This window comes from Grammomys surdaster, unplaced genomic scaffold (assembly GCF_004785775.1).
Source record: "Grammomys surdaster isolate TR1022 unplaced genomic scaffold, NIH_TR_1.0 126176, whole genome shotgun sequence".
Lineage (NCBI taxonomy): Eukaryota > Metazoa > Chordata > Mammalia > Rodentia > Muridae > Grammomys > Grammomys surdaster.
The window spans coordinates 658,107-675,596 of record NW_021620983.1 but is presented as its reverse complement, the minus strand read 5'-3'; the positions used below and the strand labels follow the sequence as shown (position 1 = coordinate 675,596).

General features: G+C 41.8%; 2 pseudogenes; one reads left to right on the top strand and one right to left on the bottom strand.

The window, feature by feature from the left end:
• The first annotated feature begins 7,241 nt into the window (after nucleotides 1–7,241).
• Nucleotides 7,242–7,673, top strand: LOC114612550 (annotated as a pseudogene).
• Nucleotides 7,674–17,160: 9,487 nt separating this feature from the next.
• On the bottom strand, nucleotides 17,161–17,351 carry LOC114612544 (annotated as a pseudogene).
• Between the last annotated feature and the right edge of the window lie 139 nt (nucleotides 17,352–17,490).

Sequence of the window (17,490 nt, the reverse complement as noted above, 5' to 3'; positions counted from 1 at the left end):
ATAATTTTGAGGGTAGCCTGAGGTACAAAGAGAAGTTGATACCCTCACTCCCACCCCAAAAAAAGGGATTTGCAGGTTTACCATAACTATCATTTGGGCCATTAGATCCAGTGGAAGAATTGTTGATAAATCTGTTAATTTATTTAACAACTTGGACCGTAAGGATGAATCAAGAGAAAATACAAAACCACAAATAATTAAATTTCAGTTACAATGAGGTATAGTTTGTATAACCTGTAATGACACTAGTAAGAGAAGGCCCCACAATAATGTTGCCGCAATGTTTTCTGAAAATTAAAAAAGGAGAATGAGGTGGGGAAAACTCTCAACTTTTGATGCCAGCTCTTAGGCAGCTGAGGCACGAAGATCAGGAGCTCCAGGCCAGCTAGTACCACTTAGGTACAAAACAACAAACAGAAGAGAGGGGCTCATAGGAGTGAGGGTGGGATGCAGTGGAAGATTGCCTGCCTAGCATGTATGAGGCCCAGATTCCATCACCAGCACAACAGATATTGTAAATAAGAATTTAACAGTATTTAGAGATAGGGCCAGAGAAAAGGCACAGTGGTTAAGAGCCAGCAGCTCTTCCAGCTGACCTGAATTCAATTCTCAGCATCCACATGGGGACTCACAACTGTCTGTCTGTAATTCCTTCTTCTGCCTTCTGTGGGCATCAGGCATGCATATTGTTAAGAGACACATGTGCTTGCAAAAAGATAACCTCATACACATAAAATTTAAAACAAAAAAAAAACAAACAACAACAACAAAAACGTTTGCCAAGTGTAGTGGGGCAGTCTAGAATTCTAGTACTCTAAGAGGCAGATCACTGTGAGTTCAAAGCTAGCCTGGTCTATATAAAGAGCTCTAGATCAGCCAAGTCTTCATAATTGCAAAACACAACAGAACAATGATAGTAATAATAAATAAAACAATGAATCCTTTTTTTTTTAAAGATTTATTTATTTATTATATATGAATACACTGTAGCTGTCTTCAGACACACCAGAAGAGGGCATCAGATCTCATTACAGATGGTTGTGAGCCACCATATGGTTGCTGGGATTTGAACTCAGGACCTCTGGAAGTGCAGTCACTGCTCTTAACCACTGAGCCATCTCTCCAGCCCCAATGAATCCTTTTTATTTTGGAAAGTTTCATTCAGATATTTTATTTTCCTTTCCCCAGTTCCTTATTTTTCATAAAACTTTTGTCTCGCCAATAGGAAAGCAGTATTTGTAAATTCAAACTTTACCATGAAATTACTATATTCCAGATAAGTAAAAAATGTCACTTTTAATCAATGAGGAAAAAAATATATTCAGTGCATCCAACAAATACTTGTTGGACACCTGCAGTGCTGGGGCACCCATATAAACCTCATCAAGTCAACCCAGCACCAGCCCACGTGGAATTGAGCAGGGACTCATAAAAGTTGCAAATAAGACTGGGTACTGCTGCACATGCCTGTTAGTTCAAAGCCAGCATGGTCTACCCTACCAGTGTGTGACCCTAGCTCAAAAAAAAAAAAAAAAAGAAAAGAAAAGAAACCCTACAGGTATAAATGGCAAAACAACTTGACAAATAAAACAGGAATAAAAAACCTAAAGTTTCTGTTTGTTTTTTAATGTGTGCAAGTGTTTTACACTTATGTGTGTGGTGCCTTCAAAGGCTGGCTAGAAGAGGGCTTCAGATTACCTGGAACTATACATACAGACAGTTATGAAGTGCCATGTAGATGTTGGGAATCAAACCTAGGTCCTCTTCATGAGCAGCTAGTATCTCCAACACTGATGCTAAAGTGGAGTATATAGTTTTGTTATTTTGTTTATTGAGACAGGATTTCTCTGTGTAAAATCCCTAGCTGCCCTGGAACTTGTGCTGTAGACCACGCTGGCCTTGAACTTACAGAGCTCTACCTGCCTCTGCCTCTGTCTCTACCTCTGCCCCTCCGCCCCTCCGCCCCTCCGCCCCTCTGCCCCTCTGCCTCTACCTCTGCCCCTCTGACCCTCTGCCTGTGCTGGGATTAAAGGCCTATGCCACCTCATGTGAGCAACCTCGGTGGCTCACAGCCATCTATAATGGGATCCAATGTCCTCTTCTGGTGTGTTTGAAGACAGTGATAGTAATATTCACATACATAAATAAATAAATCAGAAAAAAAGGTGCTACTTTGAATTCTTTTTTTGATTACTCTCAGACAGCCAGTTGTGGCATAGGCCTCTAATTCCATCGGTCTCTAATTCCAGGAGTCTGGAAAAGGAAAATCTTTGCAAGGTAGAGGCCAACCTGGTTGGCAAAGTGAGAATCTGTCTCATAAAAACAAGCTGGGAAAATGGTTCAGTCAACAAGTGCTTGCCATATAGGCATGAAAACCCAAGTGCTTGGATCCCCACATAGAAAAACACAGTATGATAGGATGCTTCTGTAAACTAAACATAGAGAGGCAGAGATAGAATACCTTGGGCTTGCAAGCCAGCCAGTCTAGCAGAAGTGGTAAGGAGTTCCAGTTTCAGCAAAAATAAGAGGGCAACTGAGGAAGATTCCCATAAATGATTTCTAGCTTCCACATGCATACAAATGACTATACACACAGATTACATATCACAAAAAATTAACTAGACAAAGCTAAACAAGGAAGCTCTCTATTCCCCATGGCAATTGAGCTTCTGACTCATTGATATAAATTGCTATCCATCTACCTCATCCATCATAATTTTATTTTTAAAGCTGTTGGAAATTAGCCTCTTTCAAATCATGCCACATTCATTAAAGCGAATGTCTGTACCAGAATAAATTCGGTTAATTATTCAAAAAATAATAATTCCTGTAATCTCAGTAGGAATTCTGAGAGAATGACATTCTTCCTACAGGTTAGCAACCTCCAGGTCATAAAAGAAAATTAACATACTGATTTTCATAAGAAATAGCAAAATACACAACCTGGTTCTTGCTAAAGGCAAGGATGAGTCCTTACTTAAGAGTTCTTAAAACCGGACGGCTCCTGTGGTGAGTTGAATGAGAATGATCCTAGACCCATTCGTTTTGAATGTTTGGTTCCCAGTTGCCAGACTATTTAGAAACAATTAAGAGGTGGCCTTGTTGGAAAAGGTGTGTCACTGCCAGTGGGCTTTGAGGATTCAAAAGCCCTGTCAGGCTTCTTTTGTCAGTCTCTTTTTCAAAAAACACTTGCTTCCTGTTGATAAGATTTGAGCTCTTGCCAGGAGTGGTGGTGCATGTGTTTAATCTCAGCACTTGGAAGGCAAAGGCAGGCAGGTGATCTCTGTATGTTCAAGGCCAGCCTGATTTACAGATCAATTTCTAGGACAGCCACAGCTATGTAGAGAGACCCTGACTCAAAAAAAAAAAAAAAAAAGATGCAAATTCTCAGCTACTGATCCAGTGCCATGCCTTGCCTGCCTGCTGCTGTGCTCCCCATCTTGATGGTAAGTTGCCTTGGCAACAATAGGAAAGTAATTAAGACAGCCCCCATCTTAGAAGAGTACAGATCCCCATTCACAAACTTCACCTTGCTGGAGCTTCAGTACATACGTCCAAGGAGACAGCACAGATGTTACTGCAAATAGAAACACACAGGACTCCAGGTCAACGCTAGAGTAGCATCTTCTCCAGGACAACTGCTGTTAGTGTCCCTATCTATCTCTATCACCGTATTAGTCACTTTGAGTTGCTATGACAAAAGTTCCTGACATCAATCTAAAAGAGAAAAATAAAGTCACATTTTCAGAGATTCCCTTCCACAAACCACTGGTTCTGCGGGGACTGCAAGGAAGAGACTCTTACCCCATGGCAGCTATGTCTCCATCATGGGAGAGGGCAAGGACAAGATCGAGCCATGAACGTGAGCTAGCACTCTCCTATCATCTCAGCTCAATGAAGACAGAAGAAGCAGAAGGATCACTTTGAGTTAGCTGGTCTGGTCTGGGCCACATAGAGGGACCCGTCTGTGATGGTTTGTATACGCTCAGCCCAAGGAGTGGCACTATTAGAAGGTGTGGCCCTGTTGGAGTGGGTGTGGCCTTGTTGGAGTAGGTGTGCCATTGTAGGGGTGGGCTTTAAGACTCTCATCCTAGCTGCTTGGAAGTAAGTATTCTGCTAGCAGCCTTCAGATGAATATGTAGAACTATCAGCTCCTCCTGCGCCATGCCTGCCTGGATGCTGCCATGTTCAAATCTTGATGATAATGGACTGAACTTCAGTTAAATGTTGTCCTTTATAAGACTTGTCTTGGTCATGGTGTCTGTTCACAGCAGTAAAACCCTAACTAAGACAAAACAAATTTGTTCTTTTATTGAGGGAAAGTGTCTTAGTCACTGTTCTATTGCTGTGAAGAGATACCATGCCCACATCAACTCTTATAAAAGAAAGCATTTAATTGGGACTGCTTTACAGGTTCAGAGGTTTTAGTTCACTATCATCACGGCAGGAAGCATGGCAGCACACAGGCACACATGGTACTGGAGAGTTAGCTGACAGTTATACATCTGGATGGGCAGGCAGAGGAAGAAAAAGAGACGTTGAACCTGGCTTAAGCAGTTAAAATCCCCCAGTCTCAACTCCATTTAAAAATGCAAAGTTCAAAGTTTCTTCTGAGACTCATGGCAATCGATTAACAGTAACTTCCTGTAAAACCGAAATGAAAAAGCAGATCACAACTAGATGGTGGTGGCGCACACATTTAATCCCAGCACTTAGGAGGCAGAGGCAAGTAGATCTCTGAGTTTGGGGCCAGCCTGGTGTACAGAGGGAGTTCCAGGACAGCTAGAGCTACACAGAGAAACTCTGTCTTGAAGAAAAGAGAAAAGAAGAAAAGAAAAAAGAAAGAAGGAAAAAAAAGATAAGCATATCACATACTTCCAACATACAATCGCATAGAATAATATACATTACTGTTCCAAAAGGGAAAGGAAGCATAGAGAGGAAATACTGCACCAAAGCAAGATCAAAAAACAACTGGGCAAACTCCAAACTCTGCCTCTCCATGTCTGCTGTTCAAATCTCCAACTCCTTTCAGCTTTGTTGACTACAACACGCTTCTCTCTCTTGGGCTGGTTCCACTCCCCATTAGCAGCTCTCTTTATGAGTATCTGATGACTCTGGGATCTCTAACATCTTGGGGTCTCCAAGGCAATCTAGAATTTACCTTCACAGTTTCACACAATGGTCTTTCTGGGACTCCATGCAGGAACATCCCTGACACATGCCTGGCCTCAATGACTTTCCTTAGTTGTGGAGGGAGATTCCATAACCTCTTTCTTGTATCCTTGACTCTAAAGCCAGAACCATGTGGCCAAAGCTGCTAAGTTCAGCCGCTTGCTGGGGCTGGAACATGGGCCTCTTGTTTAAACACATTTTTACCAACTTTCTGGTTTTGATGGTTCCTTTCACTGCCTAAGCTTGGCTGACCTGGATCGTGCTCTGTAGAGCAGGATGGCCTCGAACTCAGATATCCACCTGCTTCTGCCTCCCAAGTGCTAGAAATTAAAGGCATGTACCTTACCATAAGCTGTTCTTTTCTTTTCACAAGTTGTAAACCTTTTGAGCCAGGCCTCCACAGTTTAAATCATCCTCAGCACCACTGTTTCCTGTGCTTCTATTAGTATGACCCATTAATTCATTTAAAGTATTCAACTGCTTTTCTAATCTAAACCCCCAAAGTCCACATTTTCTCAAACAATATCATAGTCAGGCCTACACAGTGATACGCCAGTCCCATACGCATTCTGTCTTAGTTAGGATTTCTATTGCTGTGAAGAGACATCATGACCATGGCAACTCTTTTTTTTTTTCGTTTTTTGAGACAGGGTTTCTCTGTGTAGCCTTGGCTGTCCTAGAACTCACTCTGTAGACCAGGCTGGCCTCGAACTCAGAAATCCACCTGCCTCTGCCTCCCAAATGCTGGGATTAAAGGCGTGCACCACCACTGCCCGGCTTTTTTTTTTTTTTTTTTTTCCAGACAGGGTTTCTCTGTGTAGTTCTGGCTGTCCTGGAACTCACTCTGTAGACCAGGCTAGCCTTGAACTCTCGAACTCAGAAATCTGCCTGCATGGCAACTCTTATAAAGGAAAACATTTCATTGGGGCTGGCTTACAGGTTCAGAGGTTCAATCCATTGTCATTTTGGTGGGAAGTATGGTGGCATACAGGCAGATGTGGTGCTGGAGAAGTAGAGTTCTACATCAGATTTCAGATTCGCTGCCCAAAACAACAAAATAATCATTTGCAGACATATTTTCTTAGACATGCTAAAAGCGAGAGAATTCTAGGGAAGGAGGAGCTGTACTCAAGTCCTGTTTCCTTACGACTGCAGGAAGAGAGCAGCACACAGACACTCATAGGCACCACTATAAAGGCCGAGAGACTACAGGGTAACTTACCCAGCATCAGGATTACCAGGAAGGTTTGACCATTAGTCCCTGACTCTGGGCTCCACTGGGTGGGATGGAAACATACATGTCTAATATAAGCTTCACCCTAGGTGCTGTTATAGTATAAGTCCAGGGGCCAGACTGACAGAGTTACCAGGCCCAATATTCCATCAGAATCACAAGTGAGGTTCAAAAAGCACAAAAGTCTGTGCCAGAGCAGTTAGGCTCTCCAGCAGTGTAGCCACAGGGATCTGTTTACTGTCTTATTTGACGATCCTGAGAGTTACATCTTGGTATTCAGAAGATATGATGTTTTACAGGCTTGAGTGCCCAGAAATACACATGCTTATAATACTAGCTCTTGGGAGTCTGAGGCAGAAGGACCGCTACAGGTTTGAGGACAGCCTAGCCAGAGTTACAGAGAGAAACTGTTTGAAAGGTGGGATAGGGGACCAATCAAAGAAGGAATGGAAAGAGCAGCCTTAGCCTGTAACCCAGTCCTTAGGAAGCGGAGCCTGAGCTACATACTAAGGGTTTCAGGCTACTAAAGCTCATCAGATGTTTTTATTTAGATCCACAGAATACTTTCAGGATTCAAATGTGACTCTTGTACACTGTTTTTAAATTTAATTCTTGATATTGATATTCTTTGGAGAATAACTGCATTGGTCTCTTAGATACATAAAAATGAACACTTTCATAAAAGGAGGTCTTAACAATTCTAGTAGATAAGAAGGTCCTAGCATAGCCATGTAAATCATTGGAGTGCTCCAAAGCAACAACATGAAAATTTATAAAAACTGGCCTACTAGCTCTTTCCTTTTGTGTCCATCACTGGATCACAGCTGCCAATATGAAGTTCAATCCCTTTGTGACTTCTGACCGAAGCAAGAGCTGCAAACAACATTTCAGTGTGCTTTCTCACATCTGGAGGAAGATCATGTCTTCCCCTCTTTCCAAAGAGCTTAGATACATGTATAATGTTCGGTCTACGCCCATTCGAAAGGATGACAGAGTTCAGGTTGTTCGAGGACACTACAAAGGCCAGCAGATTGGCAAAGTGGTCCAAGTGTACAGGAAGAAATACGTCATTTACATTGAGCGAGTCCAGCGAGAGAAGGCTGATGGCACAACTGTGCATGTGGATATCCAGCCCAGCAAGGTGAGTATCACCAGGCTGGACAAGGACCACAAGAAGATCCTGGAGAGGAAAGCCAAGTCCCGACAAGTAGGAAAGGAGAAGGGCAAATACAAGGAAGAAATGATGGAGAAGATGCAAGAGTAGAGACATCTCATGCATGGTTTTCATTTAAGACTGCTTAAGTTAAGCCGGGCTGTGGTGGCACACGCCTTTAATCCCAGCACTTGGGAGTCAGAGGCAGGTGGATTTCTGAGTTCGAGGCCAGCCTGGTCTACAGATGAGCTCAAAGACAGCCAGGGCTACACAGAGAAACCCTGTCTCGAAAAACCAAAAAAAAAAAAAAAAAAAAAGACTGCCTAAGTTAAAAAAAAAAAACAACAACAGATTGGTAGTTCATACATTTATCAAAACTAAATATTTAAGTAAGGCTGAGCAGGACACACCTGTGAGCCCATTCCCAGGGCAACTGAGGCAGAAGGACTGCTGCAAGTTCTAAGGCAGCATGTGCTACATGGTAAGTTCTAGGCAACCTAGGCTATGTAGCAAGATGCTTTTTCAAGCAACAACAAAAATTAATAGATTTCCCCAGGTGGTACTACTTTTCCAACATTCTCCATTCGCTATTGGCTTTCTGGTTTGTTTGTTTGAAGATGTTTTCACCTTTTAAACTGCTATTATTTTCTGTGTATGGGTGTTTTGCCTCCATGTATGTCTGTGTACCCACAGAATTCAGACAAGGGTTGTGATCCCTGGAACTGGAGCTACAGACAGTTACAGACAGTTGTGAATTGCCATGTGTACACTTGGAGTCCACCCTGGGTCCTCTAGGAGAGCAGCCTGTGCTCTTAACCATTGAGTCATCTCTCCAGTCTTGTTTCCATTTTTTTTTTTTTTAAGGCAGGGTCTCACTATATATCACATTGGAAATCAATATGTAGACCAGGCTGGCCTTGAACCTATGCCGATCCTCCTGTCTCTGCCTCCTCGGTGTTGGGATCAGAGATGATTGACACCACACCTGCTTTATAAGTAAGTTTTTACAACCTATCTCTCTTCATAATTATTTAATAAATATTGAATGCAGAACAACATTGTTCTACTTTAGGTATTTTGTTAAACAAGAAACAAAGTTGCCTTCAATTATACTCTACGACTCTAAATTATGAATTAGATAACATAGATGATTTTGTTTGTCTCCTATAATGTCCTCTCTGGGTTCTGGGTCTGACTTCCTACCAATAAATTCTGAATTCTGCCCATTCTGCTCAGCTAAAATGAGCTGCCAAGCTTTGGCTCATTATAGACTTTCACAAATGAAGAAAAAGCAGTTAAACTTTGAATTATGGTTCATTTGGAGAAACTGGTTGTTGCATATTTTGTAGGATAGTATTTAATTCAACAGCTCTAAAATTAAACCACAGTGAGTTATTAGGGAACCGCATGGAAGAACACAGCACAGATTCATTAAGATATGAAACAACACTTGGCTACGGGAACAGCAACAGCAATATGAAAAGCAGCTTAACTGGAAATATTGCGAAATCATTTTCAACGTCATATGTTAAGTGAAGGAGATGCTTTAATTGCTATGTAGATAATAGAGAAAGCCAAAGTCATGTACCTGGTAAAACCTGCATGAGCCATTTACAAATCACTTATGTTCTCATATCATAGCACCCCTCAGTGGTACATTTAATAGGGAGAGAGTTCGATTTTAATAAATGACAGTTAAGTTAGTAGTTCAAGTAACTTGTTCAAAATTTTCAAATTATATTTCATCTTTATAGCCAGAGAGCTATGTCCCAGCCCAAGCTGCTGCTCCGGACCTCAGGTCAGGGTCTAGCAAGAGAGAGAGTGGGGATGGAGGGGCAAGAGACACAAAGAACCGAGACAAGACAGAGAGTCTGTTCAAGTTCTGTTTATTGAAAGGAAATCATGGGTGTATATATAAGCACAAGAAGGGGAATTCAGCTGAAGACACTGTACCACGTGCACCTTGCAGCTGGGGGCATTAAACAACAAAAAAGATCTGTGAGAAAAACAAGATGTTTATCAGAGTGTGGTCAGCTGTTGTGGGCTGCTGGAAACAAGTGTCTTGTCAGGGTATATGGCCTGAGATGGCTACAAAGATGGTAGCCACTTTCAGCTAGGAGTCGGCTCCCAACAGAGCTACAAATACAGTCCCAAGAATAGTACTCTCCCAGCACCTGCGTGACAGTGAGTTAAATATCTGAGTGTTTTTGAGGGGAGAGTGTGGGTTGAAAGATCTTCCTCCCTTACTCTCTCAAGTGCTGATGTGCACCACTACATCTGTCTTAATATTTAAAGAAGGAAAGAAAATAAGGAAGAAACAAGTGGCTACCGTTGGCACTGGGAATTTGCAAGCTAGAGAGGGACTACCTAAGGGTTAGCTTAGATTCTCCCTTCAGCGCTCGGGAATTTCTTCCTCCAGTTCTCTCTGCCAACCCATTGCTCTCCACACAATCCTACCTCCAGCCTCTACTTCATATTCCAGCCAACTCACTGAGAATGCAGATGCTGAGCCAGATGTGATGATATACCCTAGTCGCCCCAGCACTTAGGAGGCTGAGGCAGGAGGATGGCAAGTTCAAGGCTGAAAGCTGACGAATCTCAGTCACTTTAGATGTTGACATTCAAATGTAGGGACTGAGTGAAAGAAAATACATTCACCAATGTAGTGTGTATCACCCAACCCAAGAAGAACACAGCCTAGAACAAAGAATAAACTTATTCCACTTGAGCTAGGAGAGACACTTTGATCAATCTTGCCTATTGCTGGTGTGCTTCCTGGTCCTCAAGTCTTTCTTTTAGCTAGAAGGAAACTCTACCAAGGTCTCCAACTTGAAAACTGATACCACTTCCTACTTTCCCTCCTTCTGTTGCTAAGGATCTCATCTCCCACCAGTGTTGTGAACTGCTCTTAGGAGAGGCTTGTATAGTAAGAAACTGGGGCAAGCCTTTAGCTACCAGGCTATGAGAAAACGAAGACTTAGAACAACTTGCAAGGACCCTCGCCCACTTAACAGTCCAAGTGAGTAGGCAGATGATCCTTCTTGACTGAGTTTTAACTGCCTCTGAGAACATAACCAGAGTTCAATCAGATCTCTGATCTACACAATTGAACTAATAATAGCTGTGATAAACCAGGCATGGTGGTGCATGCCTTTGATCCTAGAACTCATGAGGCAGAAGCAGGTGGATCTTTGAGTTCCAGGCCAGACAGAGTGAAATCCTGTCTTTTAAAAAAAATTATATTAAGCCATTAAATACTAAATCTAGGGGTAATTTATTTTGCCAAGAACAGAGAAGAAAATTTATTTTAATAGGTTAAACAGCACCCTACAAATGTCAGCTAGTGACAGAACATCCCCTAATACTTAACATCCTGGTGGCCAGAACCACTCACTCCAAGTCGATCAAACCAAAAGGAAGAAAATATATTTAATTCTTTTTTTAAAAAAATGTAATTTATGTTTTTTACTTATTCACTTTGCAATTCTCTTTTTAAACCTTCCTCTTTTACATAGAACAAGCTTCATGAATATCTCAGTAAGAACACTTCAGGAGTGTACTGAATTAAGGTTGAGTTATTTTTAATGAGGAAGAGACAGAGAGGGAGAGAGGGGGAGGGAGGGAAGGAGAGAAAGAAGGAAGACAGAGAAAGAGAGAGAGAGAGAGAGTGGGAGAGGGAGAGAGAAAGGGAGAGAGAGAGGGAGAGAGAAAAAGAGAGGGAGGGGGAAAGAGAGGGGGGCCCTATGTGGCTATGTCTAGAGCTTCAAGCCAGAAAGTGATTAAAAAAAAAAAAAAAAAAGGACAGAAGAACAGAGAAGGAAGTCAAGGTCATTCAGGGTCTTGAGGGCAATAGAAGAGGCTTAGGTTGTTATTCAAAGTGTGATGGGAAATGAAGAGAGGACATTAAACAGAGTCATTAGATGATGTCATAACTTAATCTGAGTTTTAGTTCTTGTATAAGACCCTTTGGCTTCAGTGTGGAATAAGAGAGACAAGCAAGGGAAATGCTTAGCATTCTATGCTAGCAACGGTCTCGTACTTCAGGTCAAGTGCACTGGCAATAAAGTGTTTCAGCATAGGGGTAGATTTTTGAAATATGGTTAATAACACTGGATGAATAATGGCATGAGCAAAGAGTGCCTAACTTTGGCTGGCACGGGTTTAGTTTGACATATAGGAAAAGACGGGGAGGAACATAGAGCTAAAGAACAATATCCTATTTAAAAACAAATGTGCCTCAGGCGGGAGGACTCTTGGCCTTGGTGAGCTGATCCAGATCTCCAAACTGTTCCAACCCCGACTTCCATCTCCAGCTGCTTCTGGCTGTTCATCTCATGCTACCCCCACCCTGCTCAATGCTGCTCTGGACAGGCCTCTGGTATTTCAGGATTGACATGCCCAGTACTGTGATCTGATACTATCTCCTACCACTAACTACACTCATCAGCTCTTGGCTTTGACATTGGTCTTCTTCTCTGCAGGTTATTCTCTATATAGAGATAGATGGATGGATGGATGGATGGATGGATGGATGGATAGATAGATAGATAGATAGACAGATAATCCATCCCCTAGTGTGCATGCATGAGTGTGTGTTTGTGTGTATGTGTGTAAACAGAATATTCTCTAGGTCTGCCATTTAACATGGGTGATGTGGGTTTTCTGGCCAAAATAATGTGAGATACTTGAGATCAAACCCAGGAGCCTTTCACATGCTAGTCATGCATTCCACCATTCCATCTTCTCAACCCCCTTTCCATCTCTTCTCTTCTTTCTGTCTTCCTTTTTCTTTCTTTTTTATAATACAGGTTTATTTTTTAAAAAATGCTCATTTATTTTAGCTCCATGTTAATTTGTTTTAGTAGAAAGTCCAATGTATTATAATAAATTTAACAGCAACCCTCATTGTTGCTGGGTATACTAACTTGTTTTACATGGCATCCTCAAGATCTTCCTATAAGCACTTGTTTGTCTTCCTCCTCTTTTCCTTCCTTCCCTTCTTTTTCATTTTCTTTCCATGTCCTTCATCTTTCTTCTTCTTCCTCCTCCTTTTTACATTTTTGTTTTGAAACAGGGTCTTCAACTCATGGTCCTCCTTCTTCAAGCTCCCCAGAAGCTGTGAGGAAGTACAGCTCTAATGTATGCATTCTGGCATAGCCACTCCTTTGACCATTTGCTACAGCAAAGCTTCCAATGTTTCCTCAGGTCACAGAAGCAATACTTGTAAGACACAACCTTACAGTGTATTAGCGCCATCTCCTGGACTAGCCTGGGCATCAATACTGTACCATGAAAAAAATGTAAGCAAACTCCCTTTTCCCATTTTAAATTCAGTTCCCTGTGGCCCCCAGGATCCAGTCCCACATACATACCCCAGTTCCTGAGGATATACATTAGCCAAAGCCTACAACTACTTCAGGGTACAATCTTTCCTTTCCCTTCAAAGCAGGTTCCACGCCTCTGGATCTGATGACTAAAACAGATAGATTGTGAGCCAGGGCTACACAGAGAAACCCTCTCAAACAAAACAAAACAAACAAAAACCGACAACAATAAAAACTGACCACACATAGACATAAAATAAACGTTTAAAAATAATCATTTTTTTAAAAAAGTGACAAGAGGCCGGGCAGTGGTGGCACACACCTTTAATTTCAGCACTTGGGAGACAGAGGCAGGTGGATTTCTGAGTTTGAGGCCAGCCTGGTCTACAGAGTGAATAACAGGACAGCCAGGGCTACACAGAGAAACCCTGTCTCGAGACAGAAAAAAAAAAAAGGTGACAAGGTACTAGCCAAGCTTTGGCAGACCATGCCTGCAACCCCAGCATTTGACAGGCAGAACCAGGAGGGTCAGGAGTTCATGATTCTTCCTACCTACATATAGTGAGTTTTAGTCTATCTTGGGCTATGCTTTAAAAAACAACAACAACAAAAAGACATGTATCATGTATCACCGTGGCCTGGAAAGTCTGACATAGACTAGAATATATCCAGTTCAGCTTTCTTAATGCAATCCACAATTACAATGATATGCTTCAAGTCATTTTTAAAAATATTTTTAATTTTTGTGTTTAATTATGTGTATATGTGTCTGTCTGGGGAGAGGGGGATGTACATGTTGAGTAAGGACTTCCACAGAGACCAGAAGAGGATGTCAGATTCCCATGTAAATTCAGACTTGGTTGACAACCTGAGTTCAATCCCTGGAATACACACACACACACGCACACGCACACGCACACGCACACGCACACGCACACGCACACGCACACACCAAGTAAATAAGTAATAATTTAAAGTTTAAATTAAAATAAGACAAAAAATAAGTAAATACATTTAGTTTAAAAATAGACTGACAGTGATGAAGCTGTGGTCAACAGTTGCCGGCTTATTCATGTTGCACCTCTCTGGGCAGGTGTCTGCCCACAGTGGCAGTCTTCTGAGTAACAATATGCAGAGGGAAATATTAATGTGCTTCCTTTCTATTCTTGACAGTTTAACTGCAGAAAAAGGTAAAAAGAGCTAGACATGTTACACACCTATGTAAACCTAATACTCCGGAGGCTAAGACGGGACTGCTGTGAAGTGCCAAAGCAGTGGGTGCTATATACTGAGACTATTCCAAGAAAAATGAGTGGACTGGAAAGATGGCTCAGCAGTTAAGCACTGGCCGTTATCACAGAGGACCTGAGTTTAGTTCCCATGGCTGCTAGCTAGCAATCCTGAGCCAACAACCTCTTCCAGCTTCTGAGAGCATCAGGAATGCACAACAGTGCACATAAACATACAGACAAAACACTTATACACAAAACGTTCACATAAAAAAAATTAAAAAGAAAGAAGTTATGGCCGGGCGGTGGTGGCGCACGCGTTTAATCCCAGCACTTGGGAGGCAGAGGCAGGCGGATTTCTGAGTTCAAGGCCAGCCTGGTCTACCGGTGAGTTCCAGGACAGCCAGGACTATACAGAGAAACCCTGTCTCGAAAAACCAAAAAAAAAAAAAAAAAAAAAAAGAAAGAAAGAAAGAAGTTATGGTTGAGGCTCTTGAGTTTAGTATGGTCATCCTGCTTTTGCGTCTCGATTCTGGGACTATCCTGGCTAAACAAACAGAAACAGATTGAGTGTGTTGACTCAGGCTGTAATCTCAACACTCAAATGGCAGGCATAGGCAGGATTCCCTGAGTTTGCCTCAAGTTTGAGGCCAGCCTAGCTCAAGTGAGATCCTGTGGGGAGAAGAGCTGTTTTAAACTCAGTGGTTTAAAACATCCAGGTTCTATTTTCAATACTCACATGGCAGCTCACAACTTTAATTCTAGCTCCAGGGAATCTAACACATATGCATATAGCAAAACACACACACACACACACACACACACACACACACGTATATGTATATGTGTGTGTGTGTGTGTGTGTGTATAATAAAAAATTTTTAAAAAGAACCCATTTTTAATGTTTACATTTGGGCTGAAGTAACTACTTACTAAACAACAGATTAGCTCATTTTTGCCCTAAAATATTAGGGTGACCATTCATTGAGTTTATCTAAAGTGAGGGGGTGTTAATAAAGTAAAAGTGTTAGGCTACCATTAATGCAAGTTCTCAACAAAGAATTTTAAAATATATACATTGTTATTAATATATTATTTTTTAAAAAAAGGCCACTTACCTGACAATAAAATTTTGTTTCATCAAAAAAAAAAGAAAAAGAAAAAAAATGTAAAAGCATTTTCTTACTTTCTCTTAACTATTACTTGTGCATATTTATCTGTGAGTATATGTGAATCCCTAGAGAGCCTTGGGTGATCTCTATCTCTTTCCACCTGTTCTTTTGGAGATAGCATGCTCAACTCAGGGCTAAAAGTGTTTGTGGACGTTGTTATGTGGGTTCTAGGATCCAAACCCCAGTCCTCAAGATTGTGGCAGAAGCAGTAAACTGATAAGCCATTCTCCAGTCGCCAATGTTTTGTCATTAAAGGGTGGGTAGGGAAATGCCTACTGGGCATAGAGGCACAGCAGAGGCAGGTAGATCTTGGTGAGTCCCAGGCCAGCCCCATCTACATAAATCCAGCCAAAACTATACAAGTTATGCTCAGAGAGCCACCTGTGGGATTTCTTTCTTTCCTTTCTCTTCTTCCTTTCTTTCACATATGTGAGTACACTGTCGCTGTCTTGTCTTCATACACACAAGAGGGCATCAGATCCCCATTACAGATGATGGAATTGAACTCAGGACCTCTGGAAGAGGAAGTGCTCTTAACCACTGAGCCATCTCTCCAGCCCAAGTATTGGAATTAAAAGCGTGTGCAACCACCAACCAGCTGAGATCGTGTCTTTTAAAAAAGGTGCCTACATGCTTAATGGGCTTTTCACTATCTCCACCTGGTGGGCATTCATAAGGAATGCACCAGAAGAAAATTATCTGAGCCAGCTTCCTGGGATGATTTTCTCAGGACTTCAGCAGCTTGCAGTCTATGAAATGGCTTTGTTATTGAACTTGGGGATTATAGCCTGTGCCCCCAGCCAGGCTTTGTGAGTCTGAGAACAGGTAAACTGGCTCTAATTGAAGCTGAGTTTGCAACTTGGTGTTAAAGCTCAGAGGCCCCAGGTAACCTGCAGAGAGGCTGTGAGATCATAAGGGATTTCCCATTTCCCATAAGCAGGGACCTTGAGTAGTGGAACAATCAACAGTGAGTTTGTGAAAGGAGTGCAGGACCAAGAATACACTTGTTACTTAAACAACAGCAACACAACTGCTCAGTTCCTTTTCTAATACTACCAGAGACCTGCTTAACAACTTGAGATTGCTGAGCCATTATTTAAGACTGAAACATAAACACAGGCACAAATCCCATCTTTCCTTGCAGCTGCAAAATCCCCTGCCTGAAGTGCAGGTAAGCTATGTAAGCATAGTCATTCTAAAACAGAGTAATTTCTTTCTTTCCAGACATGGAGACAAAGGGGCAGCTCTGATTTTAGTCACTTTCTACACCGAATGAATAGATTTGTCTAAGATTCTCCAAGATTCAACATACCACAATAATAAGCAGCCTTTACCAATTGGTTTAGGGAACATGATATCAACAATGAGTAACCAAACTCCACTGCCAGTTAGAGAAATTGTGGAACAGGACCCTCTGGTTCCTTTCTCTCGTGAATGAGCCTGTGAAATTACCTACCTTTGATTCAACTGTGCTGTCTCCTCCCTTTCCAGTCCCAGTTCATTAAACATCATACGAAACTACTGCCAGGCATCAGGATGCTGGATTGATATATTAACATTAAGAAACCTTTCCTAGGACACTGGACTAAGGGTACCTGGAAAGCTTCAGCTCTACATTGACAGCTGTAAGTTCTGGATATTTTGAAGCTGTCCGACCGTGAAGACTCAGGTTTTTAACTCGGGATTTCATATACCTCAGGAGGTCTAGAATTGTGATCTTCCTGCCTCCATCTTCTGTAATACTTTTTTTTTATTTATATCATTAGTTTATTTACAATTTTTTCTAGTATAAGAGTTCAAGAGTTTAATCCAATTTTCAGATCATATCTCTTAAACTTTCTTCCTTCTGTTACAGGGATGAATTAAATATCCTTATTTTTTAAGTAGCTAGTGCCTTACTATAAAGAAAGGAGCAGCAAATCCAGATCCAAAGTACACGGTCATCATAGCCAGTAATCGCCATTTGTTTTCCACCGAAAATGGTAAATTCTTCCCCAGACCCTCCTCGTAGTGGCTGAGACGGACCACGGAGGTGGTGAACCTCCAGATACTCTGGCCCAACATGCCGCTGCTGGAAGTTCTGCAAAGGACGCAGAGACGGCAGGCGGAAGAAATGGCCATACTACCTCACTCCCTGTAATACATTTCAAATTGGCATTAAAAAAAAAACAAAACTGAGGTTCTGGATCAGCTAGCAGAGTGC